Source organism: Stegostoma tigrinum, chromosome 5, assembly GCF_030684315.1.
Source record: "Stegostoma tigrinum isolate sSteTig4 chromosome 5, sSteTig4.hap1, whole genome shotgun sequence".
NCBI classification, from domain to species: Eukaryota; Metazoa; Chordata; class Chondrichthyes; order Orectolobiformes; family Stegostomatidae; genus Stegostoma; species Stegostoma tigrinum.
This window is the reverse complement of record NC_081358.1, coordinates 65,505,311-65,517,659: the sequence shown is the minus strand read 5'-3', so window position 1 is coordinate 65,517,659 and position 12,349 is coordinate 65,505,311. Positions and strand designations below refer to the sequence as shown.

Genomic DNA, 12,349 nt, shown 5'->3' with positions numbered 1-12,349 from the left:
ATCCCATACACATCTGGATGTTGAACTCAGCTTCTGCCACCTCTGCACCTTTTTTTTTGACTGGGAATCTAGCCCACCATCTGCAGACCCCTTCTCCTGCCTCCATCAAATCCTATTCTCCTGCGTACCACCCCATGGCTTCCTACTCTCCCTCAACCTCTTCATCTCCAACTGCTGCTGCGACATCAATTGCCTGAATTTCTCCACCCCTTCACATACTCTCACCTTTCTCCAGAACACACAGCCCTCGCTCCCTCTACTCCAACCTCAACCTCAACGTTAAACCTGCTGATTGGCGGGGACGGGGGTGCAGTGGTAGTACGGCATACTGACCTCAAAATCGCTGAGGCCAGACGATAACTCTCTGGCACCACCTCATACCGTCCCCTCGATTATGACCCCACTCCTGATGATCAAACCATCTTCTCCCAGAACATCAATAACCTCATCATCTCAGGAGGCCTCCTGTGCATAGCCTCCAACCTGATGGTTTGCCAACCTTGCACTGCCCATTTCCATCTCCTACCCAAAATTGATAAGCCTGACTTCCCTGGTTGACCCACTGTCTCTGTCTGCTCCTGCCCCACTGAACTCATCTCTGCCTACCTCAATTCCATTCCGCCCCCATCCAGGTCCAGAAACTCCCCACTTACGTTCAGGACCCACACCCACACCATCCACCTTCGCAGAGACTTTCAATTCTCTGATCCTCCAACACCTCATCTTCACCATGGACATTCAGTCTGGTATTTCCTCCATGAGAGGAGCTAAAAAGTTCCCCATTTCTTCCTCTCCCACAGATCCAACCAGTGCCCCTCCACTGACACTTTCATCTGCTTGACGGAACCTGTCCTCACCCTCAACAACTTTTCCTTTAACTCCTCCCACTTCCTGCAAACCAAAGGGGTGTCTATGGCTCCGAACTATGCTTTGCTTTTTGTAGGATATGTGGAACAGACCCTCTTCTGCAGAAACAGTGGCAACATCCCTCACCTCTTCCTCCTTTACATCGATGGCTATATCAGTGCTGCCTCATGCTCCACTTCACCAATACCTTTCAGCCCAACCTCAAATTCACCTGGGCCATTTCCGACACTGTGGCCCCTAGCAACTGACCCCCCCACTTGGTGGAAATGCCTCATACTTTGCACTCTATCCATGCCATTCACAATCTTATAAACTTCTGTAAGGCTGCCCCTCAACCTCCTGCGTTCCAGGGAAAGCAAACTGAGTCTAGCCAACCTTTCTTCATAGCCGAAATCCTCCATTCTAGGCAACATCTTCGTAAACCTTTTCTGTACTGTCTCCAAATAATCCACATTGTTCTGGTACTGTGGTGACCAGAACTGTACGCAATTTTTCTTTAAGCGCAACATTAAAAAGTCCTAGGAAAACTACAGTCAACAGTAATCGGGGAAAAAAAATCTCTACTGTTCTCTCTGCTCTTTGGTTGCAGTCATCCTTGGCACAAACGTATATGGTTATGGATATCAGAGAGTAATTAGAGCAGGTGAAGAGGAATTCCTGCACTATCAACTCCTGTCTCCCCAGATTCTGTCTACCATCTACATGGCACAAGTCAGGAGTTGCGATGTAACATTTTTCACTTGCTTGGATGAATGCAGCTTTGGCATGGTGGCACAGTCATTAGCACCGTTGATTCAAAGCGCCAAGCATTGGGTGTGATCTCAATCTTGGGTACAATTCCGCATCAGTTTCCTCCAGGTACTCTAGTTTCTTCCCACAGTCCGAAGATGAGCAGGTTAGGTGGATTGGTCATGTTAAATTGCCCCGCACAATTACACCATTTAAAAAGCATCTGAATGGGTATATGAACAGGACATGTTTAGAGGGATATGGGACAAATAGGGCTAGATTAATTTATCTGGTTTGCATGGATGAGTTGAACCGAAAGGTCTGTTTCTGAGATAATAGGAACTGCAGATGCTGGAGAATCCAAGATAATAAAATGTGAGGCTGGATGAACACAGCAGGCCAAGCAGCAGGTCTGTTTCTGAGCTGTAATCTCTATGATTCTATAAAGCTGAAACCTAAACATTGAAAGAACAGCTCAGGTGTGTTAAAGAGCTAAGTATTTGTATCAACCAGATAATAAACTGGGTGCAATGATCTATATCAGTTGAAAAGACTATTGTGATTAAGTGGTAGAAGGTTCACAAATGTGTATCTGATTCATGTTAATCCTATCCAGGGACATCAGACATCAATACAATGGAATAAAAAACAAATTTTCATGTGTACTTGCGCATGAAAAATACATTGAAAAGTTTTATAGCCACCATAGTAGGCCAACTTATACTAAAATTTCAGAAGTCATAATTAAAATATAAAGTAAAGCTAGACAAAGTTCATCATGGTTGAGATAGCAGCTCATAGGCTCAGGGAAAGCCGATTAAGGAACGATGGAATATCCAGAAGAGATGGCTGGGACCAGACTGCCATTCCAGGACAAGACCCCTACTCCTGGATGAGATTGCCTACTGGGCCACTTGAATACCTTGAAGCAGATGTTGAAGACCCCACACAGGGGCGACATGTCCACGCTGGGACAAGACCATCATGCCGACCGAGACGGACACTCCTAGATGTGACTGCCTGCTGGGACGATGGAGTACCTGGAAGCTAATGCCAAAGAAGAATTCCACATGGAAATCAGACGGCCACACTGGTCCACATCTTGGAAGACATCTTGTCGTTGGCCTTCTACCAAAGCCATTAAAAGGTATGACTAATCTGCAGAATAACAAAGGTAAGATTAATCTTGACAACAACAGATAACTGGAAACATTATAAAATGCACAGAAAGAAGAAAAACTGTACAAGTGGACATAGATGAGTGCCAGACTCCTGTGCTAAGGAGCCTGGATGCTGCGCTGTTACTCCATTACGATTGTGGAGGTTTTGGGTGAAGGCTGCCCCGGAAACAATGTGAATGCCAAATCAATTAAGTACGATATCAAAATACACTACAGACAGAGTTTAAGAGTCTCTAAGATTGCACGTGGTGTGACTTCTTGTGCAGACGGTGTTGCAAGTACATGTAATGAAATGAGGAACATATTTGTTGCAAAAACTATTAAGTTTTTTGTTTGAAATATTATTTGCATGTTAATGGTCAAAGTATGCTAACACTAGTTTGTTACCTGGTTTAAAAGCCTTGTCCATCCATTTTCCTTTTGTAGCCATTGTGGGTGATTTCTTTCTTTTAAGGTAATCGGTCTTCATGGGAATTATAGCTGGATGGGGTGTGGCTTGGAGGGCAACTTGCAGGATGCTAGTGGCTTTATAATGTCTCTACTGTATTTGTCCTTCGAGCTCATTGAGTTCATATGTTTGGAAGTTGCTTGATCAGTTGCTGAAGTGCATTTTGTAGATGACAACACCATTATCACTACGTCCCTGACTGGAGACAGAGAATGATTAAGGTGTTGAATGACAGGAGATGAAGTGAGTTGCTTTGTCCTGCATGAATTGCAACATGGAAGCAAAAGCTCATCACCAACTTTTCAACAGTAATCATGGTTGGACAACAAATGGTTTGTTTAGCTTTTTTTTCCCAAAATCAAACTTAATGGGAATGTTCTTTTCAGATATCAGATTTGCAAGACCAACAGCTAAAACATCTTTTATACTAATTATGTTAGTTAAACAAGAGTTTCAAAAATTACAAAATAAACCTAGTTTATGATGATTAATTTAATTTGCAAATGAAAATTAAATACTAAATCATTAACAAACAGTTTTAATTATTACGACAAATGATTAGACAATTTTTTAAAAAATTACAATCAAGTTGTGTATCCCTTGTGCAAAGCTATATTCACATTAGTAAGGGATCATTCAATAGTGATACCATTCCTATGACTGGGCAGTAAGTCCAGGTTTAAGTCCCGTCTGCACTATAAGTGTATAATAAAAACTCTGAACAGGTTAGAACATAGCAGCAAAGGAACAGGCCCATGATATTGTGCTGAACATGCGCCAAATTAAACTAACCCTTTCTCCTGGCCTTGGTCTATATCCTACTATTCCGTGCATATTCATGTACTTATCTAAAAGTCCCTTAAATGCATCTATCATATCTGCCTCCATCACCATCCATAGCAGCACTTTCCAGACTCCTACCACTCTGTCTAACAAAAAAAAACTTCCCCCTCACATCTACTTTGAACTTCCGTCCCATTCACTTTAAATGCATGCCCCTAGTTTTAGGCATTTCAACTCTAGGAAAAAGATTCTGACCACCAACCCTACCTATGCGTCTCATAATTTAATCTACTACTATCACGTCTCCCCTCAGCCTCTGCCGCTCCAGCAAAAAACAACCTGAGTTTTTCTAGCCTCTGCTTATGGTTCAGAACCTCTAATCTAGGCAGCATCCAGGCAAACATCTTCAGCACCCTCTCCAAAGCCTCCACATCCTTCCTGTAATGTGGCAACCTGAATTGAACATAATACTCTTAAATGTGGCCTAACTAAACTGATTTAAAGCTGCAACATGATTCATTATACTCAATTCCCTGACCCACAAATGCAAGCATGCCATATACTTTGTTTACTGCCCTATCTACTTGTGTGACCATTTTCAATGGGCTAAGGACTTGAACCCTAAGACCCCTCTGCACATCGATGCTTTTCAGGGTCCTGCCATTAACTGTATACGAAGCTGCATGAGCCTACCATGACAGTCCTTGTTGAAACCCTTACTAAAATCTATGTAGACAACATCCACTGAGCTACTGTCATCAATCACATTCATCACCTCCTGGAAAAATTCAATCAAGTTAGTACAACACGATCTGTCCCGTACAAAGCCAAGCTGACAATCCCTAATTAAGCCATGCTTTTCCAAATATGAATAAATCCTATGTCGAAGGATTCTCTTCAATCGCTTCCTAATCACCGATTCGTGATTCATCATTCTATAGTTTGCTGGATCATCCCAATTTCCTTGAAGAGAGAAACAACATCAGCGACTTACCAGTCTGCTAGGACCTCTCCAGTGGCTAATGAAGATACAAAGATCTTGATTAAGACCCCAGCAATCTCCTTCCTTGTCTCTCTCAATAACCTGGGGTAGGGTGATGATAAAATATCTGTTGAGACATGGGGGAACTAGTATTCCTTTGTTTAGGAAGCTTTAAGTGTTCGTGACACATTGGTAGTATACCTACCTTTGGGTTAGAACACCTGGGTGCAAGTCGAAGTATAGGAGAAAAAACGTTGTTGAGCGACAATCCCTCAATGTAAGCGACACTGATAAAGACATTTTCAGAATTCAGCAAATTTGTGAATATTCTTGGCAGAGCGAAAGAAGACCGGTACAACTCTGCTACTTTTGTATCTCATTAACAGAACGTGTTTGTTGCAAATGTAACAAACTCTTGAAATAATTCGTACAGTCAGTGTAACTGTCTGCATAGGGTGAGAACCTTACTGGACAAATTTACTGGATAGCACAGGAAGTAAATGGTTGCTGGCATTAGCATTTATGCCAAGGCCACCATCTTGAATTACTTGTCACTGTCAACTTCACTTTCTCAAAATCCATACAAGTCTGCAATATATTCCTGCTGTTGCGGGCAAATTATGTCTTTCATTTGATACTGGGAAACTTCTCATCTGAACGGCAGAATTTTAAAGTAACCTTGCACTTATATGTGACAATTCTATGAAATGTTGAAATCATATTCCCTAATGTAAAAGTTAGATGCTTACAGCTCCTTCTGGGCAATAGTGAACTCTGAAGAACATTGAGAGGTAAAGAACATCAGCCTAGTGACTGTATTTGACCACAGACAAGTCTTTTATTGTTTTAAGACAGAAATCAGATAGTAACTGTTAGCATCAAATGATTTAAACTATTTACTTTGCCATACTAATGGGACGTTTTCATATAGATAGAATACAGTTTTCTTGAAAGACTGAACATTTCAGTTAAATCAAGATAGATTAACGGGTGTGAGAAACTGCTTCTATAGGTTGCCAATAATAGATAAAAACGTTACTTTGAAATATGTTTCATATTAACAATGCTAAAAAAAATTGCTGTTAAAAACTATACTCCAAGACATGCATTTCAATGTTAACTACTCTGATACATTGTAGAATTCTTGTGAAAATATAAAAGTTTACAGTACCTGGACACAGTAAATTTTAGATATCCAAAAGTTGTAAAACAAATCAGAGAAAGAACAAAAAAAAATTTCCCTTTCAGAGGTCTAAAATACTTGTGTCATGCAAGATCAATATTTCAGCAGTGAAACCAACCCATAACATCAAAATTTCAATATTTTCTTTCTAATTTCAGGCTTTGTCTAAAAGAATCATATGAAAAATTGCCTGTTAAAAATGAGGGTTTAATGACTACATTGTTATATATTACCTTCCATCTTTCCTTCACATAATGACTCGGGGAAATATTTTTTATTCCCTTATCTCATATGTCTAGAGTATGAAGTCAATAAGTGATGCAATGTTGGGAGGGCAATTCTTTGACTTTTTGTGTTTTTGCTTTGATTTCCATGATTCCAGAAAAATGCTCTTTTTTTACACAATGCTTACTGTAAAGCAGGCAAAATATGCATTCACCACACTGAAAAGGCTTCAAAACAAATTTTGAACCCACAACATTTTAGTTGGTATTCAAGCCAGCCACTGAACCGTACAAATTTTATTTCCACATTCTTTCTCTTCAGTGGAAATAAAATTATCTGCTTGACAAAGCTTTTATTCAAAACGTTGTGCCAACAATATAAATTCCTGTTATTTAAAACATCACTCTATAACTAGAAAAGTACAGTATGTGTATTTCAATTGGAAGACAATTTCCAATATTGCCTTTACCATAGTTCTGGAACCAAATGGTTCTACTATACTTCATTTAAGATAATGTTTCATGCTGAGGTATAGTTCTGCTGATAATAGCACCCATTATGTGGACAGTCACTCTAACTTTGAGCCTATACAATGTTTACTACCACAGCATGCAACTGTTTTGTCATGTGCAGTTCACACCATATGTAGGTGCAATGATAATAAGAAACAAGCACCTTAAATGATTTACTTCCTTATTGCTCATGTTTGTGGAAAGGGGAACACTGAGCCCACATAATCACCCATGACATTTAATCCATGTGAAATTATCAAAAAACTAAGGACAGAACCTACAATATGTTTGTCTCCTTAACAGATCGAAGAGTGTTATGGACAGCAAATTGAACTCTTAAAACTGACAGTTAGGAATAACTTCACCAGAATGTTTTCTGCACTTTCATGTTGGTCCACTCCAAAAGCAACAAAATACCTGCTAAAACAACAATGAAGAGAGGCTCTAGTGCATCAACTCTTCCAGTAAACTCCAAATTTTCACAGCCCGCTGTAAAAATATTCACTGCATCATGTTTTCTAATCACTTCTGATTTATCATTAAAACAGTCCAGAATTTTAAAAACTACAAGCCAGTACTAGACTATTAAACAAAGCTCAAAAGTAACTTATATAGTGTTTTAAAGGAATATTATTCACATTTAAGATATTTTAATCAGTGACCAGTGGTGGGCCACAGAGATCGGTTGTTGGGTCCACTGTTATTCAAGTCATTGATACAAATAATTTGGATGAGAATTTAGCAGGTGTGGTTAGTAAATCTGTGGATTACACAAAGATTGTTGGTATAGTGGACAGTGAAATGGTTATCTGGAAATGCAGCAAGTTCTTGAACAACTGGGTCGGGAGGCTGAGAAATGAAGAGTGCAGGAGGGCATGCCAGGATCAGCACCAGGCATACCTGAAGATGAGGCATCAACCTGATGAAGCCACCAAACAGGACTACTTGCACACCAAAAAGTGAAAGCAGCAAGTGACAGACAGAGCTAAGAGATCCCATAAACAACAGATCAGATCTAAGCTCTGCAGTCCTACCACATCCAGTGGTGAATGGTGGTGGACAATTAAACAACTCACTGGAGGTGGAGGCTCCACAAATATCCCTATCCTCAATGACGGAAGAGCCCAGCACATCAGTGCAAAAGATAAGGCTGAAGCATCCCCGGCAATCTTCAGCCGAAAGATGCCGAGTGGATGATCTATCTCGGCCTCCTCCAGTGGTCCCCATCATTACAGGTACCAGTCTTCAGTCAATTCGATTCACTCCATGTGATATCAAGAAATGGTTGGAGACACTCGATACTGCAAGGCTACTGGCCCTGACCACACTCTGGCAATAGTACTGAAGACCTGTGCTCCAGAACAGGCCGCTCCCTTAGCCAAGCTCTTCCAGTACAGCTATAACACTGGTATCTACCTGACAATGTGGAAAATTGCCCAAGTATGTCCTGTACATAAAAAGCAGGACAAATCCAATCCGCCAGTTACCACCCCATCAGTCACCTCTCGATCATCAGCAAAGTGATGGAAGGTGTCATTAACACCTGCTCAGAAATAAACTGCTCAGTGATGCCTAGTTTGGGTTCCGCCAAGGCCACTCAACTCCTGACCTCATTACAGTCTTGGTTCAAACATGGACAAAAGACTTAAATTCCAGAGGTGAGGTGAGAGTGACAGCCCTTGATATCAAGGCTGCATCTGACCAAGTGTGCCATCAAGGAGCCCTAGCAAAACTGGAATCAATGGGTATCAGGTGGCAAACGTTCCAGCGGTTGGACTCATACCTGACACATAGGAAGATGGTTGTGGTTATGGGAGGTCAATCATCTCAGCTACAGGACAAATCTGCAGGAGTTCCTCGGGGTAGTATCCTAGGCTCAACCATCTTCAGCTGCTTCATCAACGACCTCCCCTCCATCATAAGGTCAGAGGTGGGGATGTTCACCGATGATTGCACAACGTTCAGCACCATTCGTGACTCCTCAGATGCTGAAGCAGTCCACGTTCACATGCAACAAGATCTGGACAATATTTAGGTTTGGGCTGATAAGTGGCAAGTGACATTCGCACCACACAAATCCCAGGCTATGATCATCACCAATAAGAGACAATCTAACCACTCCCCCTTGACATTCAATGGTGTTACCATCACTGAATCCCTCACTATCAACATCCTGTGGGTTATCATTGACCAGCAACTCAACTGGACTCACCGCATTAATACAGTGGCTATAAGAGCAGCCAGAAGCTGGAAAAACTGTGGCGAGTAACTCACCTCCTGACTCATCAAAGCCTGTACATCATCTGCAAGGCACAAGTCAGGAGTGCGATAGAGTACTCCCCACCTGCCTGGATGAGTGCAGTCCCAACAACACTCAAGAAGCTTGACACCACCCGGGACAAAACAGCCTGCTTGATTAGCACTACACCCACAACCATTCACTCCCTCCACCACCAACGTTCAGTAGCAGCATTGTGTTCTATCTACAAGATGCACTGCAGAAATTCACCAAAGATCCTCAGATAGCACCTTCCAAACCCACAACCATTTCCATCTAGAAGGACAAGGGCAGCAGATATATAGGACACCACCACCTCCGAGTTCCTTTCCAAGTCACTCTCCATCCTGACTTGAAAATATATCGCTGTTCCTTCACTGCTGCTGGGTCAAAATTCTGAAACCCCCTCGCAAATAGCATTGTGGATCAATCCACAGCAGTAGAAATGCAGCGGTTCAAGACAGCAGCTCACCGCCACCTTCTCAAGAGCAATTAGGGATGGGCAAGAAATGCTGGCCAGCCAGCGACACCTATATCCCACAAAATGAATAGGGAAAAAAAATGGCAGATGGAATTTGATTCAGATAAATGCAAGGTGTTGCATTTTGGTAACGGAAACCAGTGAGGACTTACATAGTCAGTCAATGGTAGGGCGCTAGGGAGTGTTTTGGAACAAGAGATCTAGGGATACAGGTTCACAGTTCCTTGAAAATGCTAGAAGGAGTGGTGAAGAAAGCTTTGAGCGTGCTTGCTTTCATTGGTCAGAGCACTGAGTGCAGGAGTTGGGACTTGTTGCAGCTGTATAAGACATTGGTGGGGCTGCATTTGGAGTACTGTGTGCAGCGCAAGTTGTACTAATATGGAAAGGATATTATTAAACTAGAAAGAGTGCAGAAAAGTTTTACTAAGATGCTACCTAGAGAGGAAGGTTTGAGTTATAAAGGAGAGGTTGTATCAGCTGGGACTTTTTTTCTCTGGAGCGCAGAAGCTGGAGGGGTGACTTTACATATGTCTATAAATTCATGGCAGGCGTAGATAAGGTAGACAGCAGGTTTTTTTTCCCTCCTCAGTGGGGAGTCTAAAACTAGAGATGAAAGGGAAGAGATACAAAAGGGTCCAGAGGGGCAACTTTTCACGCAGAGGGTAGTGAATGTTTGGAACAGGCAGAGGTAGTGGTTGAAATGAGCACAATTTTGTCATTTAAGAAACACTTAGACAGGTGCATGGATGGGATTGATATGGAGGGATATGGACCGAATGCAGGCAGATGGGACTAGTTTAAATTGTGACAACTGGGTGACATGGGCAAGTTGGGCAGAAGGACCTGTTTCCATGCTGTCGACCTATATGACTCTATAAACAGACGGAAGCTCAGATTTTTAAACATCAGATGACTTTGGCATTACAATGTAGTGAGGTAGCATACTATCTTAAAAGGAATTCCCAAAATATCTCTTTAAAGTAATTACAAATAGTGTAACATACAGGCCCATTGTGAGGGGCAGTGATATTAAGAATCAAAATAACAAGTTCTGAAAGTGAACCATAAATAGTGGCAGCAATAACAATATTGGTTTATCAGATGTCACTCGAAGCTCAGGATGCAGTATTAAATTTGATATTTTGACTTACTTGGATTCCTTTACCACAGGTTAGCATCCCATTTAAAATCAAAGAGGTATTTTCAGTAATGTTCAATGGCAGTATCTAACCAAAAATCCATTTTTTTAGGAGGATATTCTCAGTGAGATTAAAATTTAATATCAATGTGTAAACTGTCTCTGAAAGGGTATGATGCACAGTAAAATTTTATTTCAAAGGACACAAGGACAACCTCACTGAAAAAAAAATCCAGACAGCAGGATTTGGCACTTGTCATAAAATGAACCAAAATGTATTTCCATAATAAACCAATGAACTATAAATAGTATAAAAAGTAACAAAAGACGATTATTTTTGTGCCAAAGGAGTTTCCAGAGTTAACATAATTACAATAATCTAAAAATATTAAGTAACTCAGATACACACAAACAAAATTCTCAAATAGTCCACGATCGGAAACAATGCAAACAGAAGTAGCCATCAACTCATCCTAAAATTTTATATCCAAAGTCAAGGGAGAAATATGGAAAAGCTTCTCATGTATAATTAATATTAATCTAACAACTAACATTTAAACTACAGGACAGAAAAAGTTTTTGAATGCGCATAAAAACTAACATCAAGGATACAATTTTGAAAATCATTCAACTGAGTTTGGATTCATGAGCTTAAATCCAATTTCAGATCACATGAACCTGAGTAATCCATTTCAGATCATATTTAATATCAAATATATAAAAACATTGATTTTTATTTTCAACCACTATCAATAGACTTTCAAAGTATACACAATAGGGATCCACGTACACTGACAAAATTGACAATGTAATTTATGAATAAAGAAATCACATTCACTTTCATCCATATTCTGACACCAGAGCATGAAAATAAGGCAGGACAATTTATACATGGCACCAACACTACAAGTCACCAGAGAATAAACAGAAACTTTAAATAGCTCAGTTGATTGCTTGGTCAAAATAATTACCAGTCTTTTTAAGTAAGTGATTAAAAGTTATGAAATTATGAATCCATTGTTTGCAGATTTTTCACGTGAAACGTTATAGGCAAATATTCCATGGTGCTCAAATGTTTAACTTTCATATGTATTTTCTCAGGCAAGTGACAGCGGATCATGTAGCATTCACCAATTTCCATAAATTAATAACCTCAGCGACTTCATACACTTTGAGAAGAATGGTTGGAGAGGGGTGATTTCTCAAAAGAATCCTGTAATGTTCCAACAGGGCTAGACAATGTAAATGTAGAAAGAATGCTACCGATGACAGAGTCAGAACCAAGCGTCACAGTTTAAGGATGGGGTAGGCCAATTAGGACAGAGATGGAGAAATGTATTCACCCAGAGAGAGGTGAGCCTGTGGGATTTTCTACTAGAAAGCAATTAAGCCAAACTATTAAACATTTTCAAGAAGGAGTTAGATATAGTTCTTAGGATCAAAGGATATGGGATGAAACCTGGTACAGCAAAGATCAAGGTACTGAGGTGCATGGTCAGAATGATTATGATGATGGTGGAGCAAGCACAAGGGCTGAATGGC

General features: G+C 40.6%; 1 long non-coding RNA gene across 1 annotated transcript in view; it reads right to left on the bottom strand.

The window, feature by feature from the left end:
* The window catches only part of LOC125451493 (uncharacterized), a 66,985-nt gene extending 55,831 nt beyond the window's left edge, over positions 1–11,154 (bottom strand). Inside the window, exons 1-3 of the long non-coding RNA XR_007247314.2 lie at positions 5,003–11,154; positions 3,165–3,424; positions 2,637–2,754 (exon numbers count right to left, since the gene is read on the bottom strand). This is a non-coding gene — a long non-coding RNA (uncharacterized LOC125451493). The remainder of the gene's footprint in view (positions 1–2,636; positions 2,755–3,164; positions 3,425–5,002) is intronic.
* Positions 11,155–12,349: the final 1,195 nt, after the last annotated feature.